Source organism: Parambassis ranga, chromosome 5 (assembly GCF_900634625.1).
Source record: "Parambassis ranga chromosome 5, fParRan2.1, whole genome shotgun sequence".
Classification (NCBI taxonomy): Eukaryota; Metazoa; Chordata; class Actinopteri; family Ambassidae; genus Parambassis; species Parambassis ranga.
In genome coordinates, this window is record NC_041026.1 from 4,897,284 (window position 1) to 4,915,062 (window position 17,779).

At 39.6% G+C, this 17,779-nt stretch overlaps 2 long non-coding RNA genes across 2 annotated transcripts; both read right to left on the minus strand.

The window, feature by feature from the left end:
- Positions 1 to 2,898: 2,898 nt before the first annotated feature.
- LOC114435779 (uncharacterized) lies at positions 2,899 to 3,681 on the minus strand. The gene is made up of 5 exons (XR_003670612.1): positions 3,628 to 3,681; positions 3,413 to 3,463; positions 3,252 to 3,317; positions 3,104 to 3,163; positions 2,899 to 3,020 (listed from the first exon to the last, which is right to left on the minus strand). It is a non-coding gene; the product is annotated as an uncharacterized LOC114435779 (long non-coding RNA).
- Positions 3,682 to 6,552: 2,871 nt separating this feature from the next.
- Positions 6,553 to 12,264, minus strand: LOC114435788 (uncharacterized). Its single transcript, XR_003670622.1, has 7 exons — positions 12,207 to 12,264; positions 11,991 to 12,041; positions 11,830 to 11,895; positions 11,682 to 11,741; positions 11,457 to 11,598; positions 6,836 to 6,842; positions 6,553 to 6,564 (listed from the first exon to the last, which is right to left on the minus strand). It is a non-coding gene; the product is annotated as an uncharacterized LOC114435788 (long non-coding RNA).
- Between the last annotated feature and the right edge of the window lie 5,515 nt (positions 12,265 to 17,779).

Here is a 17,779-nt window from a genome sequence, read left to right on the forward strand (position 1 = left end):
TAACCGACTGTTTTCTAGCTTGCTGGTTTGGTGTTTAGGAGACAGTCCTGCTCTTGACAGGATTTTGGGAGGTTTAGACTTCACAAAATACATTGCTGCACTGTGCACTTTTTTCCTATTGTTGTTGGAGTCTGAGTGGTGAATCTGCCTCTGTTTGCTTATAAACCTACACAGGAGCTTTGAGAGAAGCTAATGTGAGCTGCAGGGAAGCAAATGGTCAAAAAAGGTCTTTTTGTCTTTCTTTTTGAAATTAAATGAGAAGATCTGACACAGGCTGAGCATTCCCCACGAGCAGCAGACACTACAGTCAGCACCTCGGACAGCTCCTGCACTGCTGCCGGCTCCACACTCAGCACCTCGGACAGAGACACAGCACAGGTATTCACATTCATCTTCTAGAAGCAAGGCGTCTAGAAGACTGGAGAGTTTTCTTGAAGATGTTTCGCTGCTCATCCAAGCAGCTTCATCAGTTCTAACTGTTTGGTGGGGAAACATGGTTTATATGTGGTTGCAGACCTCAGTGGGTGGTCTGGGTAAAACTTACAAACAATAGCACTAAATGTTTCTATAATTACCTGTGATGATCTGGCTGACTGGGCCAGGTGTGTCTAACGACTGGCTAACGACTATGAGACCGAGGGGGACTGGTTGACAGCCCTTTGTTCTTGCTGTGAGTATGTGCAAACTTCCTGGGAATGGATGGAATCACTTCATTGTATGTGGTAGAAAGATGATGTCTGAGGCCACCACCTCTGTTAAGGGAAGGTTTTTCCAGCTTAACATAGATGCTTCCTTGACCCCTCTTTCAAACCATCTTTCCTCTCTGTCTAGGATGTGAACATTGTTGTCCTCAAAGGAGTGTCCTTTCTCTTTGAGGTGGAGGTGAACAGCTGAGTCTTGCACTGCACTGGACTGCATATATCACATTGCTGTGTTTCTCCCTGGGAGTTTTATCCTTTGGGTGAACCAGTTTGTGTCTCAGTGTTGTCATCGGTTTGAAATGGACCAGGATGTCATGGCTGTTGACGATCCTACAGACTTTCTCTGATACTCCTGACACATATGGAATGGAGATATTTTTTTCTCCGTCGGTTATTGTCCTTCTTATTGTTAGTGGGTCTTGTTTTTGTGGCTGTGATGAGGGTATCAGCACATTAGCATACCAATCTGTTCAGAATGACAGGCTCAGCATGCCTGAATTTTTTCATCGACATAAGATGAAGTATGCGCCACAGCCAGGCCGTATGACGAAGTGCTGCGTTTTTTGATAACTTAAGGGCAAGCGCACCAAATTTCAGCCCTATCAAGCAAATCCCCTAGGAGGGGTTCGCAAAAGTGCGTGGAGTGCAAATTGGAACATGGCGAAATTATTCCATGATGGCGGACACCCTGTAGGGGGTTTTTGAGCATGTTTATGGGGTCAAATTTGCCTCGAGTCACGCGGAAGAAAAAAAGAGAACACTTGCATTTCAATAGGGCTCTTGCACGTTTCATGCTCGGGCCCTAATAACTCAAAACTTACTAAACACGGGGAACATGGAAGGTGACAGCGAGGGTGACAAGACAATCTGCCACAGACAAAGGGGAACACAGGACTTAAATAGACTATGGAACTAGACACAGGTGAAACACATGGCGGGGCAAACAATCACAAAGGCCGGAACACTGGGGAAGTAAAACACATGGACAAATACAAGGGAGACTGGACTTTCAAAATAAAACAGGAAACAGGACAGAACCAAAGTAACTTCACAAAGACAGCCAAAGACAGGATCACACCAGGAAACCCAAAAAACTGAGTGGAGCACTTCGGTACGTGTGTGGGTTCCGGCTTCCTTCCACATTCTAAAGACATGCTCAGGTTAACTGATTATTCTGATAGGTGTGTGAGTCTGAATTGTTGTTTGTCTATACTACATTAAAGTTCTTGTTGTAGTCTGACGCCCTCTTGTGGACATGTATGCAAAGAACTACCACCTAAGTAGCTGTCTTGATCACACAAACACTGTGTAAACAATCTATATACATTTAAACCAAACTGTGTAACTTTTCCTTTAAAACAAGCATGTGTTACATTTAAGTGTTTACCAAATGATTCACAGAGAGCTGATTCAACCTACAGCAGCAGATCAATCTCTAAGTATTTCACAGTATACTGAATTCTTAAAGATTGAATAGGATGTAGTAAGTAGCACTACTGTGAGGCCTTTGTGGAAAGATCGACAAATGTTCCATATTACATACTAAAAGAATATGTTACCCTCACTGCTTTGTCTGCATGTCATGTTGGAATATCTGTGTGAACTGTGGTAAAACTTTGTTTAATACAGCACTTAAATCCAATGAGAAGTAAAGAAGAAATTATATTTTAATAAGAACCATTTTATTTACAAAACATTTCAAAGACCACAAAATAAAGTTTATGAAAGAACAGAACAATGACACAATGAAAGTCCATGTTGGACTTCATGCTATTTACTTGTAATACTCTGGTTTGTCCTGTGGGTGGTGCTGTGGCTTTACTGGTGACATTTAGATTCAGCATGTATAAAATGCTGCAGACAGTGTCCACTTTCTGACTGCTCTGAGCCTATTGAATGTCTCGGGCTGCTCGTCTGGTTGTGCTCTTGCATGATATCCAAATTTACGTCAGAGAGTCCATCTGTAGGAGGAGCCTCAAACAAACCTTTGTCAGACAGCATCACACACAGAAAATCTTTTAACTCATGAGTCTTCACATTTAAAGCAAGCTGCAGCTCAAAGAAATGAACTCACAATAAACAGTCTCTCTTGAGACATGACAAATGACAACACTATAAGCTGAAGTTTCTGCTCTCAAAACAGGAGAACATGAAGATGAACAAAAAAGAACTTCTTCTTTGTAACATGGGAAACAATCTAAAGCAGGCCAGCACTGACACATGTTCTGTTATAAGCTTAAAACAGACAGCTAGTCATAGACTTCATGCTGCCATCTGTGCTTCTCTTTGTTTGTTGATGATGAACGTCTCTTCATGGACCTGAAATAAAATCAGAGCAAACAGTCTCAGTTTAAAATACTGTCTTTGGAACATGAGCTCTGACTGTATATGAAGAATATTACCTGTGTTTGGATTCACATTACTGTAGTCAGACAGTGACTCTTCTGGGTCAACATGTTGTCCTGTTATCATGACATCAATCATATATAAAATAATGATTCTCTCTGTATTTCAGTATCAATGTAACATCTCATATTTTTATATACTCACTCCTGCTGTCCAGAGCTTTGAGCTGAATCAGATATGAAGCATTATAGTAATCTTCTTCAGGCTGACCTGAAATAACATTAATGTGAGTACTGAGTTTCACAGTGATTCTATAATTATTATAACTTTAACCTGCTCCATGTCAATCAAAGCGTGTACTGTACCATTTCCAGAGCCTTCAGCTCCTCTGATTGTCTCATAGACACAAAGGTCGCCTACAGGACAGTGAAACATTAAAGTCACCTCACATCTGTCACACTCATTTAAATGTCTTTATGTTTTTATTAAATGTTGTTATTGAACAGTATTAAAGCTGCAGCAGCATCAATACATCTTATAAATATCTGTGACAACATTCAGAACCAGATGAAACACTGACCGTGGAGAAGAGAGGAGTATATCTGATGTTGGTTTACTTCCTGGTTCACTGTCTGCTCTGCAGAAGAACCTGTTATTAACAAAAAATGATCATGTTGTTACATGGTTTTGTAAATTCTGTGTCACATTTAAAGTTTATAGTAAATAAATGCTATATCAGAAGAAAAAGGTCTCACCTTTGGACTGTCTGTAGTGATACAGTGAGAGCACAATGACAAAGAATAATATGATTCCACACAGCAGTCCAACAATTAATGGCACTGAGGATGAGGAGCTTTCAGGTCTGGATACAACTATTAGAAATAATAAACATACATTAATACACTTATATTGGACTTGGTGTCATTAGTACAGACAATAATCAAAACAACATTACCGTAATATACCAAAAAAGGAGCATCAAACATCTTCACTCACCTTTCACTGACATCCAGCTCTGAGGTGACTTCTTTCCTGAATGTTCACACCTGTAGAAACCTTCATGTGACTCTGACACTGCAGAGATATTCAGCTCCCCTCTGGTATCACTTTGAACAAATTTGTCATTGTGACAGAAAAACACATTGGAAAGTTTGTTTTGTCCTCTCAGTCTGCAGCCAAGAGTAACAGAGTCTCCTTCAGTCACACTATTGACAGGACTCTCCAGGACAATGTCTGTATCTGTGAGACAGTCAGAGGACGTCAGTCAGAGATCAGCTGGTGTACATCATTTAAAACATTTAAGCAAAAAATGTACCACAAAATTATAAATTACATCATCAATTTGATTTGATCAAAGGACTGTGGTTGGGATTTAGTGACATCTAGTGATCAATTAGCAGACTGCAGCTAAAGTCACAGCTGTTACAGGTGATTATATACCAATTAAAACAATAATTTACAAAACTATACTCATCTTCTGTTAAGAGATCTCACTGAATTCTACTTTGAGGATGAACACTTGATGAATTGACACAAAAATGCAACAAAATCCAAACTGACTCAAATAAAGACTGAAGATGTTTACATTAAATCTACACAACAAAGAAGAAGTCATTTGTCTGTTTTCTCACATACAATTATTTAACATAGCATAAAGTGAAACATATATGATCTAGAGTTACATAAGATGTTTAAGATGATATAAATCTAATAAATGAATGTATTATACCATGTACAGTGATGTTGACTGTGCTGCTGAACTCTCCTGATGCAGACTCACACCAGTACACACCAGTATCAGACTGTGATGTGTTGATGTTACATGTGGATCCAGTCATTGTTCCCCAGTTAGAACAGCATGACAGACGTCCTTCATCAGAGAACTTCCTCACTCTCCACTCAGTAGAGTTTCCCTCACAGGTCAGTGAGACAGACTCAGAGGTGAAGTGTTGGACTCTGTCAGGATTCACTGTGAGAGACGCTGCTGGATGAAAACCTGAAAAACAAAACATGTCAAAGGAACAAAGTAAGAACATAAAAATGACACGATGAAAAAATGACACACAACCAGCTCATTCTGATTCTCTCAATAAACAGAGGAATCACAGTGACAGAATAAATTCTTCTCACTGAGAGGACAGAATCAAACTGACCTGCAGACCAGACAAACTTTGGGTCACTGTAATCAGAGTGATACTCTGGGTCTCCTCTTCCAGCTCTGCACACATATGCTGCTGTGTGTGCCTGTCCATGAATGATGTAGGAATCCTGTGCAGTCCCATCAGTGCTACCAGGCAGCAGCTCATAGCTGTCAGACCAAGAGTTCTTTGACAGACCAGGAACAGCTTTATACCAGTAGAACCTCCATCCTGCAGGTGGATGTTCAACCTCACAGCTCAGAGTTACTGAGGCTCCAGGACTCAGCCATGATGGAGACACAGTGAGGACAGGTTGTTTACCTGTTGGAAAGAGATGATGTTAAAACAGACTGTCAGATTGCAGATTTAGAGTTTTATCAATAAAATAACACTTACTGTCAGATACTGTCAGTCTGACTGGATCACTCCACTCTGTTGTTGTATGTTCATTGTTCATGTAGCCCTTACAGCTGTAGGCTCCACTGTGTGATGAAGAAGCAGAACTAATCCTGTACTCATTCTGATTTGAAGGTTTGTTGGAGTCTGGTGCTTTCCATTCATAACCCCACTCAGTGTCTCCTCCTTGGATCTCACATCTGACACTGATCTTCTCTCCTTCATATATCTGAGTCCAGTTAGGTTGCAGAGTCACAACAGGTCTGATTGAAGCTTTGAAACAACACAACAAGTTCATATCTGTTCATATTTTATTCATCCTGATACAAGATCACAGCAGATATTGTGTGTTACATACAACTCACCAAGTTTGTAGATCTTCACTGTTTGGCTGTACTCTGTGTAGTAAAGTGGGTCTCCTCCTCTTCCTCCTCTTCCTCCTCTGCACCAGTACTCTCCTTCCTTTGAGACTCTGATTTGTTGGTCTGAAAGTGAAACAGCCTCCTGTGTGGTCAGAGGTTCAGAGGATTTCTGATCTCTGTACCAGAAGTATTTCCATCCAGAGGACTGTTTCACAGAGCAGGTCAGAGTCACACTGCCCCCTGCTGGAACAGCTGACTCGTCTGCAGTCAGGTCAGCTGTTGGTTTAGCTGCAGTTCAGTTCAGAACACAGTGTATAAAAACATTAGGATTTATTTAGTTGTAAACAAAAACAATGAAACAAAACTGAACTAATCAAACTTACCTGATACAGACAATGTGAAGGCATTACTCCACAATGTGTAGAAATTCTTATTCCTGCCCCAACATCTGTATTCTCCTCTGTCAGTAGAGGAAGCTCTGTTGATTCTGTATTCATTGGATGTTGAAGTAATGTTGGACCTCTCATGTGTCCATTCATACGTCCACTGACGTCCTTCAACTCCCTGAATGTCACATCTGAGGGTGATCGTCTCATCAATGAATATCTGAGGCCAGCTGTGCTGCAGAGTGACACTGGGAACTGTTCACATAGAAACATCCAGTCAGTCAGCAGACAGTGTGATAACCTTAAATATTTCTTATCATATTGATCTTTTTAACAGCTGAACTCTGTAACAAAGTGCTGTGGTTTGGTGTCCCAGTATTTACTCTGATTACATTTTATGCTGACATCATTTTATTTCATTCAATAAATTCCAGTGATTGTTTTTCATTAGTCCAACAGCTCAACATTGTTAATATTCCTCTGTCCACTTCTGAAGAGAGACAGACAGGTTTACTCCACAAAAACCAACTTTAAGGGGAAGAAATGCAACAAAAGTCTCTGATTTAAAACATGGAGCTCAGTGGTGCTGAGGAAGAGGAAGTATTAACACAGTAACAAGCAACATTAATATAACTGAGGTGCAATTTGGATCAGTCCTGTCTAAAAATAAAGAAAGTAAAGTTCTGATTTTTCAGCATCATCAGAGCAGGAGGAGCTTCTGACATGTAATCAATGTTTTTTGTTTCTGTTGGTAACAAAATGTCTCTTTTCTTCATTACTGACAAACACATGAAACATTTGAAAAGTTCATGTTGTTTCATTTCACAACTAATTATTAAACTCACCAGTTTCCTTAATGGAAACTTCATTGCTCTCATATGTGTAGAACTCTGGGTCTCCTCCTCTTCCTCCTCTTCCTCCATAGCACTGATAGATTCCTCCTTCTGAAACACTGACAGTGTCTGATTGATCATTTATTGGTTGACCTCCAGAATACACTGAGCCATCTCTGTACCAGTAGTACTTCCACCCTGTAGAGACGTCCACAGAGCAGTTCAGTGTTACGCTGCCCCCTGCTGGTATGACTGTCTTGTCTGCTCTCAGTGAGGCCTGAGGTCTATCTGCAGTGAGGAAGAAAAAATGAAACAGTCAGTAAAAACAGTCAAGCAGTAAATAGTAAATGGTTAGAGTATGAATTACTGCAGAAAAATCTTTGCACTTCATTCTTTTCAGACACTGTTGTGAAAACAGGAAGACATGCAGCACAATACTTAGTGTGTATTTAGTAGCACTTAAATTGTTGGTTAGATTTGACCTAATTAAGCACTTTTATATGGATTAAAGATGATCAGCTTACCTGATACAGTCCATCTGAGGGCTTCACTCCACTCTGTTCTTAAATTGTTGCGTCTACCCCGACATCTGTATTCTCCACAGTGAGACCAATAAACTCTGACGAATTCACTGTATGTTGAATAAAGGTTTGACTTGTCTCGTCTCCATTCATACGTCCACTGATTTCCTTCAGCTCCCTGAATGTCACATCTGAGGGTGATCCTCTCACCAGAGAATATCTCAGTCCAGCTGTGTTCCAGGATCAGAGAGGCCTTCATGGAACCTGTTCAAATCAAAAACACCCAGTTAGAATACAAAAGAGATTAAACACAAACATGTTGTTTGTTTTAGTACTAAACTCTATGATAATTATGTGAATGCATGTTGTGCTGTGGTACATCTTAAAATAACTAATGTTACAAAACAAACAAAAAAACAATAATAAAGCTATGAAACATTTAAACTGTATTTGCATCATCAGGATGAATCTAGGGTCAAACACACAGACTGAATATAACTATAGATAAAGTGTCCTTGACATCAACCACATGTTTCTGTACTTACAGAATAAGTCCAGCACACAGAGCAAAGTGTGCCCCATCCTCACATCCAGCACAATGAACAGTGTTCTATCTATTCATAATTAAATGCTGAAGACAGAAGTGACGTTTCTTTAAAAGGTGTGATCAGAATGCAGAGTATAGACTCTTCCTTCCCCTTTGCCCCAATTTTAGACAGCAGCTCTGCCCACAGCAGTTTCACATGGTTATATTTCCCGTTCTCTGCACACATATGAACATGTTTCTCTCTGTCTTATCTTCAGTTTAGAGCAATAAAACTTTGCAGTACAATAAATAAAAGGCATCATTTAACCTGAGAGTAGAATCTATAGAGAACAAGCTAACTGCAGTGTTTACCAAGGTAACATGACTAAACACTAAGAAATATGAAGACATCAGGTATCAATGTTTCTTCTAGCTGCTGCTGTCAGGCCTGTAACACTTGTGTGCTATTCTTCCTCTGTTCAGTAATTTACACACAAGAAAACATGATGTGGTTGGTCTTTAGTGCCCAGATGGCACAGTTAAGCCTGCTATCTGTCTACAACACAGCAGTATGTTTTTAGAACAGCAGTTATCAGTTAACATAAAGAACCAAAAAACCTAGTCCAACTTTATTCAAACTTTAAAACACTCAGAGCTCTGTGAACTTTGACCTTGATTGTTTAGAGACAGTAACTGTCAGGTACTGAGGAAAAGGGACTCAAGCACAGGCAGGATTCAACTTGCAAATCTCAAAACTAAACCAAGAAAAACCCAAGAAAGAAATAATACAAAACTTACGATAACGCAGGGGAAAACACAGGAGTAACAGTTGAAGTGACACTGATCTACCTTAAAAATAGACTATGGAACAAGACACAAGTGAAACACATTAGGGCGGGAACACAGGGGAATGAAAAGAAAAGAGACCAACACTGTCCAAAGGGTCCAAGCTGTGGACCCCCCTGGTCTGGGGAGGAAGCCATCAGACACAGATCTGCGGACCCTCCAGGGTCTGGGCAGAAGACCACAGGATACAGGAACGTGGACAATCCTGGGTCTGGGAGGAAGGCAACCAGAGACAGATTCACGGACCCTCCAGGGTCAGGGAGGAAGGCCACCGAAAACAGAGATGAGGACACTCCAGGGTCCAGGCAGAAGGCCAGTGGAGACGGGGTCACGGACCCTCCAGGGTTCTTTCCTGAATGTTCACACAGCCAAGAATAACAGAATTAGTTCTTCCTCATTCACACCTGTGAGATCAGATGTTTGTTACGTCATGCTGACAGTTTGACCAACGTCTGCATCCTTTCTCACACTGCAGCTGTGGCTCAGAGCACTACGACATGGTCCAGCATAGTAATATATCCATATAAAGACAAACAATGAGCTGTAAGGGGGATTCTGCTGATCAAAACTCACACCACTGCAAAGGTTTTGACCACAGAGCACGAACACTTGTAACCATGATATCAGAGACCACAGGTATCAACCATCTTGCACATTTTCCACACATTTAGTTTTACACCGTGTGAAAGACCCCCACATACAACAGAAGAAAAGGCGACAATGACCACAGACAACAGCAGGGCTGATGTCACCCACTGGCTTTTAGAAGCAATAAATTTAGTACAGAGTTTTTCACCCAAGCAGGCCAGCAGGGGGAGCCACAGTCCACCACAGAACTACCAATGATATGAGAATCAGAGCTGATGCAGGGTGAAGAATGAAATAAAATGTAAAAACCAACTGTTACACTGACAAATCCAAACATGCATGCTGTGTTACTGCTGCACAATCACCAAGACCTGTTCCTCCAGTACAGACAACAGACCAACACTTTCACACACATGTACACAAACCCCACAGAAACATATTAAAAATACAATTACACCAGAAACACTGGAGACATGAACTTTATTGTAAATCTGACCAAATTTCAACAAAAACATATTTTAAACTCTCATAATCTGTTTTCAGTGAGAACAGCTGATAAAATGTGATCCTTGAAAATAGACCATGGATTATTAGATATATGCAATAACTGCGGGTGTCACTGCTAAAAAAGCTGTGCTGATACATGAGGATACATTCAGAGCTTAATACAAAAGATAACAGATGTAAATAATAATAATGATGCAGTACATGGACAGTAGAAGAGGCGTGTGTTTTTAGCACAGTATTCAGAGCATGAAATATATCAACATCAAATAAATGTACAAGGTTCAGATTGACAGATTCCCAAAAACAAACAGCTTCTGTTTGGTTCTGTTTGTCTCTGCACAGCCCTGTAAGAGAAGCACAAAGACAGAACATGGTTTATCACAGTCATCCATCATGTGGCACTTTGTGGAGAATAAATCACTCACAGTATGAATCCTACGTGGCAGCATGAGCTCCGAGAGCTGCTCCTGCTCTGATTTCAGAATAAACTGCTGCATCAGCAGCTGCAGGAGCTGATGTTCCTGTGAATGGAGGCCTGATTCATTTAGAACTGTAATCTGATCATTCAGCATGATGTTGTTCCTTTCTCTAAGTATTTCACAGTATACTGAATTCTTAAAAGATTGAATAGGATGTAGTAAGTAGCACTACTGTGAGGCCTTTGTGGAAAGATCGACAAATGTTCCATATTACACACTAAAAGAATATGTTACCCTCACTGCTTTGTCTGCATGTCATGTTGGAATATCTGTGTGAACTGTGGTAAATCTTTGTTTAATACAGCAATTAGATCCAATGAGAAGTAAAGAATAAATTATATTTTAATAAGAACCATTTTATTTAAAAAAAAAAAAAAAAAACATTTCAAAGGCCACAAAATATTAATCCATGTGGGACTACATGCCCTTTACTTGTAATACTCCAGTTTGTCCTGTGGGTGGTGCTGTGGTTTTACTGGTGACATTTAGATTAGCATGTGTAAAATGCTGCAGACAGTGTCCACTTTCTGACTTTGCTCTGAGCCTATTGAACGTCTCGGGCTGCTCGTCTGGTTGTGCTCTTGCATGATATCCACATTTACGTCAGAGAGTCCATCTGTAGGAGGAGCCTCAAACAAACCTTTGTCAGACAGCATCACACACAGAACATCTTTCAACTCATGATTCTTCACATTTAAAGAAAGCTGCAGCTCAAAGAAATGAACTCACAACAAACAGTCTCTCTTGAGACATGACAAATGACAACACTATAAGCTGAAGTTTCTGCTCTCAAAACAGGAGAACATGACGATGAACAAAAAAAGAACTTTATAACATGGGAACAATCTAAAGCAGGCCAGCACTGAAACATGTTCTGTTATCAAGCTTAAAACAGACAGCTAGTCATTGACTTCATGCTGCCATCTGTGCTTCTCTTTGTTTGTTGATGATGAACGTCTCTTCATGGACCTGAAATAAAATCACAGCAAACAGTCTCAGTTTAAAATACTGTCTTTGGAACATGAGCTCTGACTGTATATGAAGAATATTACCTGTGTTTGGATTCACATTACTGTAGTCACACAGTGACTCTTCTGGGTCAACATGTTGTCCTGTTATCATGACATCAATCATATATAAAATAATGATTCTCTCTGTATTTCAGTATCAATGTTTAGTATCATATTTTTATATACTCACCCCTGCTGTCCAGAGCTTTGAGCTGAATCAGATCTGAAGCATTATAGTAATCTTCTTCAGCCTGACCTGAAATAACATTAATGTGAGTACTGAGTTTCACAGTCATTCTATAATTATTATAACTTTAACCTGCTCCATGTCAATCAAAGTGTGTACTGTACCATTTCCAGAGCCTTCAGCTCCTCTGATTGTCTCATAGACACAAAGGTCGCCTACAGGACAGTGAAACATTAAATGAGTCACCTCACATCTGTCACACTCATTTAAACATCTTTGTTTTTGTTAAATGTTGTTATTGAACAGTATTAAAGCTGCAGCAGCATCAATACATCTTATAAATATCTGTGACAACATTCAGAACCAGATGAAACACTGACCGTGGAGAAGAGAGGAGTATATCTGATGTTGGTTTACTTCCTGGTTCACTGTCTGCTCTGCAGAAGAACCTGTTATTAACAAAAAATGATCATGTTGTTACATGGTTTTGTAAATTCTGTGTCACATTTAAAGTTTATAGTAAATAAATGATGCATCAGAAGAAAAAGGTCTCACCTTTGGACTGTCTGTAGTGATACAGTAAGAGCACAATGACAAAGAATAATATGATTCCACATAGCAGTCCAACAATTAATGGCACTGAGGATGAGGAGCTTTCAGGTCTGGATACAACTATTAGAAATAATAAACATACATTAATACACTTATATTGGACTTGGTGTCATTAGTACAGACAATAATCAAAACAACATTACCGTAATATACCAAAAAAGGAGCATCAAACATCTTTTTACTCACCTTTAACTGACATCCAGCTCTGAGGTGACTTCTTTCCTGAATGTTCACACCTGTAGAAACCTTCATGTGACTCTGACACTGCAGAGATATTCAGCTCCCCTCTGGTATCATTTTGAATAAGTTTGTCATTGTGATAGAAAAACACATTGGAAAGTTTGTTTTGTCCTCTCAGTCTGCAGCCAAGAGTAACAGAGTCTCCTTCGGTCACACTATAGACAGGACTCTCCAGGACAATGTCTGTATCTGTGAGACAGTCAGAGGACGTCAGTCAGAGATCAGTCAGTGAGGTGGAGGTTAGTGTATAGTAAGAAATCACCTACCAAGAACAGTAAAGTTGACTGTGTTGCTGAACTCTCCTGATGCAGCCTCACACCAGTACACACCAGTATCAGACTGTGATGTGTAGATGTTACATGTGGATCCAGTCATTGTTCCCCAGTTAGAACAGGATGACAGACGTCCTTCATCAGAGAACTTCCTCACTCTCCACTCAGCAGAGTTTCCCTCACAGGTCAGTGAGACAGACTCAGAGGTGAAGTGTTGGACTCTGTCAGGATTCACTGTGAGAGACGCTGCTGGATGAAAACCTGAAAAACAAAACATGTCAAAGGAACAAAGTAAGAACACAAAAATGACACAATGAAAAAATGACACACAACCAGCTCATTCTGATTCTCTCAATAAACAGAGGAATCACAGTGACAGAATAAATTCTTCTTACTGAGAGGACAGAATCAAACTGACCTGCAGACCAGACAAACTTTGGGTCACTGTAATCAGAGTGATACTCTGGGTCTCCTCTTCCAGCTCTGCACACATATGCTGCTGTGTGTGTCTGTCCATGAATGATGTAGGAATCCTGTGCAGTCCCATCAGTGCTACCAGGCAGCAGCTCATAGCTGTAAGACCAAGAGTTCTTTGACAGACCAGGAACAGCTTTATACCAGTAGAACCTCCATCCTGCAGGTGGATGTTCAACCTCACAGCTCAGAGTTACTGAGGCTCCAGGACTCAGCCATGATGGAGACACAGTGAGGACAGGTCGGGGTTTACCTGTTGGAAAGAGATGATGTTAAAACAGACTGTGTCTCCATCATAAAACAAAACTGAACTAATCAAACTTACCTGATACAGACAATGTGAAGGCATTACTCCACAATGTGCATAAATTCTCTTTCCTGCCCCGACATCTGTATTCTCCTCTGTCAGCTGAGGAAGCTCTGTTGATTCTGTATTCATTGGATGTTGAAGGAATGTTGGACCTCTCATGTGTCCATTCATACGTCCACTGACGTCCTTCAACTCCCTGAATGTCACATCTGAGGGTGATCGTCTCATCAATGAATATCTGAGGCCAGCTGTGCTGCAGAGTGACACTGGGAACTGTTCACATAGAAACATCCAGTCAGTCAGCAGACAGTGTGATAACCTTAAATATTTCTCATCATATTGATCTTTTTAACAGCTGAACTCTGTAACAAAGTGCTGTGGTTTGGTGTCCCAGTATTTACTCTGATTACATTTTATGCTGACATCATTTTATTTCATTCAATAAATTCCAGTGATTGTTTTTCATTAGTCCAACAGCTCAACATTGTTAATATTCCTCTGTCCACTTCTGAAGAGAGACAGACAGGTTTACTCCACAAAAACCAACTTTAAGGGGAAGAAATGCAACAAAAGCCTCTGATTTAAAACATGGAGCTCAGTGGTGCTGAGGAAGAGGAAGTATTAACACAGTAACAAGCAACATTAATATAACTGAGGTGCAATTTGGATCAGTCCTGTCTAAAAATGAAGAAAGTAAAGTTCTGATTTTTCAGCATCATCAGAGCAGGAGGAGCTTCTGACATGTAATCAATGTTTTTTGTTTCTGTTGGTAACAAAATGTCTCTTTTCTTCATTACTGAAAAAACAGATGAAACATTTGAAAAGTTCATGTTCTTTCATTTCAGAACTAATTATTAAACTCACCAGTTTCATTAATGGTGACTTTATTGCTGTAATATGTGTAGAACACTAGGTCTCCTCTTCCTCCTCTGCACTGATAGATTCCTCCCTCTGAAACACTGACAGTGTCTGATTGATCATTTATTGGTCGAGCTCCAGAATACACTGAGCCATCTCTGTTCCAGTAGTACTTCCACCCTGAAGAGACGTACACAAGGCAGGTCAGTGTTACGCTGCCCCCTGCTGGTATGACTGTTTTGTCTGCTCTCAGTGAGGCCTGAGGTTTATCTGCAGTGAGGAAGAAAAAATGAAACAGTCAGTAAAAAACAGTCAAACAGTAAATAGTAAATAGTTAGAGTATGAATTACTGCAGAAAAATCTTTGCACTTCATTCTTTTCAGACACTGTTGTGAAAACAGGAAGACATGCAGCACAATACTTAGTGTGTATTTAGTAGCACTTAAATTGTTGGTTAGATTTGACCTAATTCAGCACTTTTATATGGATTAAAGATGATCAGCTTACCTGATACAGTCCATCTGAGGGCTTCACTCCACTCTGTTGTTAACTTGTTGCTTCTACCCCGACATCTGTATTCTCCACTGGTAAACCAATAAACTCTGATGGACCTGTATTTACTGTCTGTTGAATAAAGGTCTAACTTGTCTTGTCTCCATTCATACGTCCACTGAGTTCCTTCAGCTCCCTGAATGTCACATCTGAGGGTGATCATCTCACCAGAGAATATCTCAGTCCAGCTGTGTTCCAGGATCAGAGAGGCCTTCATGGAACCTGTTCAAATCAAAAACACCCAGTTAGAATACAAAAGAGATTAAACACAAACATGTTATTTGTTTTAGTACTAAACTCTATGATAATTATGTGAATGCATGTTGTGCTGTGGTACATCTTATGTAAATAACCCCATTTATATTTTGCCTTCTTACGAAGATAGCCCTGTTAATTTTTATTCTGTTATCTTTACAGCATGTTTGCATCTTGGTTTTAGCTTATATTGTCTTATATTTTATTTTAAATACGAGCGCTTTTATTTTGAAGGGGTTTTCACTGCAATCGCGGAGTTCCGCTAATAACTAAACAGTGACGGCAACAAACGGTAAAGACAGAGTATTAAAACGGAATGGTTCATGTATTAGCAACCCTCCGAAGAGGCACAAGGTTCGTATTTGTTGGTATTGTCTGTGTCTTAAGTTAAATTTGAACTTTATTAACTTTGATACTGATTGTTTAGTTAAGTTAGCATTCGCTAAATATGAGCTGTGGTTAAGCTATGTATATGCAGTAAGACTGTGAGGAAAGTAGCTAACATATATTGTTCTTTTGTGTTTGTAACCAGCTCTTACGTTGGTTTTGGGATTTTCATTAAACCCTGAGATCATCAGTTCAAGTGTGAGACCATCTTTCGGTGGGATATGCTACATCTTAAAATAACTAATGTTACAAAACAAACAAAAAAATAAAAAATAAAGCTGTGAAACATTTAAACTGTATTTGCATCATCAGGATGAATCTAGGGTCAAACACACAGACTGAATATAACTATAGATAAAGTGTCCTTGACATCAACCACATGTTTGTGGATGTTGAGTCTCTGTTGGAGGTTATATTACAAAATATATATTTAAACACTGAAGGATCAAACTCTTGTACACATTCTGTGACTGTTGTCTTGTTTAGAATGAACAAACTAAACTGTGATGTTGCCACCAGCGTGTGGTTTCAGAGAGCATGCAGACAGAATTAGAAGTGTGATGTAGTGTCACAGTGTGTCTACTTCAGTGTCCTGTCTCACAGATCTATCATTTATTATTCACAGTGACTACAACAATATCCTGAGGTTCTGCCTGCAGACCTCCAGCTTTAAACAGGCTGTGTGAAAGAACCAAATATCATTTAACCCTGTGTTCACACCAAGAGAGACTAAAGCTGTAAAATCACTTTCGTGGCTCAAAGTTCGAATCACTCATGACGAGAGAAATTCAAATGTTTGATTTAGCTTATTTAAAGGAGTCGTATGCTTTTAGGACTTTGCTTCCACTTTTTGTGGCATCTTAACTATTGAACAGAAAACACAGCTGTCATTTGGTATCAAGAGAACGTGTGCTCCTTTAAATAAACTGTGCACTCACTTTGAGGTCAGGCTGCGTTTATTATGCAGGATCTGTTTAGTAAAAGTATTTAATCAAATAAACGCACATTTTCTCAATAGAGAACAGAAATTTTAATTATTAAGGAAGACTAGCATGCTAGGAGCTCGATTAGCAGGCAAGTATGGTGCCGTGGAACGAGGTAAATTGCATCATCTTTTTAAAAACAACAAATTTGTTTGTTCTCCTTAATGATAAACACATCTGTCCCTGTAATTTAATCACATTCATTGTATGATTAGTGATCAACTTAATCATCAATCTAATACACAATATAATATAAAACACTGAGAAGTTGATAAACAGGAGATAAATACTTTGTGTAATATACAAATGAAGAGAAAAACAAAGACAAAGTATAATTTGTCACCTTCAGTGTGTCCGTAGAGGAGTGTGCTGAACACTGAAATAAAGATTAAAACCTCATCAGACATCATCAAACCAAAAGAAAGTGATCAATCACAACATTAAAACACTATATATACACAATGTAGATGTGTGGAGCCAAATCCAGCAGGACTTCAGTGTAAAACAGAGACATATCAGCAGCCGACGTTCATAAAGACACCAGTCTGCTCAGAAACACTCTTCAGAAACAACAAGTCAGAAATGTACTTACAGAATAAGTCCAGCACACAGAGCAAAGTGTGCCCCATCCTCACATCCAGCACAACTGAACAAAGTGTTCTATCTATTCATAATTATAATGCTGAAGACAGAAGTGACGTTTCATTAAAAGGTGTGATCAGAATGCAGAGTATAGACTCTTCCTTCCCCTTTGCCCCAACTTCAGACAGCAGCTCTGACCACAGCACATGGTTCACATGGTTACATTTCCTGTTCTCTGCACACATATGAACATGTTTCTCTGCCAAGGTTTAGTCTGGTCCCTATAAATGTTATTGTACTTTAATTACTGCACATGCATAAAACATCAGACTGTTGAATTGAAGCATATTACATTTTGTTGTACAATAAAACTTTGCAGTACAATAAATAAAAAGCATTCATAATTATAATGCTGAAGACAGAAGTGA